We start from the raw sequence: 2,551 nt of genomic DNA on the forward strand, positions 1-2,551 counted from the left end.
CACTAAAAAGAGAGGACGTCCATGCAAAAATCCAGGCAGTGCAGATGGCAAGACACCCACCACCACCAGCAAGAAACCTCAAACTAAATTTCCTCCAGTGTGTGCAAGACATTCACTCTGTGGACTCTTTCTGGACATTTTTCCCTTTCTGATGGTTGTAGTATTTTGGACTTCAGACATTTTGGCCTTTCCGACTATTGTTTCATTCACTATGACTGACTACTTCAGTTTTTTTATGTACGTGTTGGCACAGTGTATTTCTTCACCTTTTCCACTTTAATAAATACACAAGTCACAAACTCATTGTCAGCTGTGGTAAATCTCACATCTAGCAATGCACATATGTACTCTGACGTAAACTTTACTATATCAAAATAAGAACTTTGTTTACGCAGGTTTCATGTGGCGCAGGGCCTTACACTGTGACGCATCTCCATAGATGCGTCACGATGTAAGTATGTCGCAACGTGGCACAGGGTTCACGCCGCCGCTGCGTCACAGAAGTGACGCAACAGCGGCGCAAATGTGCCACAAGTCCGACATAAATCTGCCCCATTATCCTTACTTATAGCAGATTTCAACCAGGGCGCCTCATCATTCGATCTGTTACTGCAGCATTCATAATTTAATTTCGTTCACTACACAATACACCAAAGGGTAGAGGGTCAGTCCAATCCACCCATTGGCTAACATCACTGTGAGCGACAGGATTCTGTCCTTTCAAAAGCAGGAAATCTACAGACAAAGTAGTTCCCTGAATTACAGTGACCACAGCGGCAATATCTGTTTTTGAGCCCGAAAAATGTCTCTGCATTTATTTAAACCATTTTTACGATTGATAGGGCCAGGCAGAAAGCAAGGATTAGCAAAACCAATAGGCTTGCATCCAATTCCTTGCTAATTGGCTTTATCAACCTTTCCGAAACCTGCTGTTGGAATTGCTATGTGGTGGTCAACCATTATTACCAGTGGCGTAGCTAGCTGTTGTGCCTCTGTTGGCAGTTACTAAGGGTATCATTACAAGGACGGGAGACAGCAATGGAATGTGGGACTGTCCGCCAGGAGTGTGACCGTCCCGCACCTGCAATTAGGATGCCACTGTGGTGGTGGCATCTCCCATTCCCAGCATTGTGGTGGGTGGTGCTCACAGCACCCCCTGCCAAAATGCTGGAGATGCACGGTGTGCATTGGCATGCACAAGGTGACAGGCCCTGCGCAGTGCCGGCCACCTTATCCATGCCAATGCAGGGGGCTACCGTAGGTACCCGCATGTGCACCCCCCAACTTCCTGGGGACCCGCTAGAGGCCCCTAAAGAAAAGACTGCATGCTTTCCAATGGCAGAGTCTCCGCCATGGAAATGCCAATTGCTGCCTGCATCATGTTATTGATGACAGTGTCTTGCAGACACCGCCACCATGATATGCTCTTTTTCCGCCCGGTCGACAAGTCGACCGGCAGAAAAGCGGCGGACGGTCTTTACATCCGCCGCAGACCCCCCAGCCATACTAATATGATGGGGGTCTTTCTGGTATGGATGGAGGGTGGATCACCCCCCCCCAGGGGTGGCTACCACCAGCCCGGCGTAGGCGATCCGCCCGGCATTCTAATGGGCCCCCAAGTTGCCGCCTGGCGGCCGCATGAAGCTACCGCTAAGGGAGAGTGCTGGCAAGTCCCACAAAGAGCATGGGGGCACCCCCAAAACTAATTTAACCCGGCGCACACTGCCCCCCTCTCTTTCTATGCCACTGATTATTAAAATTGAATGGTCATTGCTATTTCTTAAATGTTTCCAGGGTACACCCTTTTTTATGCCCAATCAGAACTTAAATGTACATGTACTATGCATAATCCGTTCACATCTATAACAATAAATTGCACTTTGTTATCTGTTAACACCTATACATTACATATAGTATGCATCTATTGTAGGTACAAATCTATTTGGGATTAAAGAAGTTTCTTGTTTATTTTGATCTATATTTCTGTTCATGTGCATGCAAAGGTTCCTAAATTAATTGAATCACTTGCTGTACCATTGTTTGTCCCATGGAGAAGTAGAAATGGAACATCCCATAAAGGTGGGGTTTTTACAATTTACAAAAAATCAGTACCCTTCCCATATAGATCTCATTCATATCCAACTGTTCTGTGTCAGCTGTGGCACATGCAATCCTTTTATTATTCCGTTCCTACAGGTTCTTTGAGGCCTTCAATCATGATGAAAAACTGAAACTAAAAGAACCGTGAGACTCCCCACACAAATGGCAAAAGGCCCTCTTCCACCAAGCCAAGAACATTAAACCAGACCCTGTCTACCCTAAAATGTTTTAACTGGTCCCCACTGGAAGCCATCCTCATCCTTCCACCTTCTTTTTACTCCCTTATAATAATACTCCCCTTCCAATCCTGAATGTGTGAAATAATGAGTGCTGGTGCACAAAGCTCTCTTCAGAAGCCCGCAGCTAGTGCATTTGAATGTATGCGCAAGGCATTGCAGTCTTGAATGCCCCTTTAATACACTCCCAGATACTCCTGAGCCCCTTTATCTCA

The sequence above is a fragment of the Lissotriton vulgaris genome, unplaced genomic scaffold, assembly GCF_964263255.1.
Source record: "Lissotriton vulgaris unplaced genomic scaffold, aLisVul1.2 SCAFFOLD_394, whole genome shotgun sequence".
Lineage (NCBI taxonomy): Eukaryota > Metazoa > Chordata > Amphibia > Caudata > Salamandridae > Lissotriton > Lissotriton vulgaris.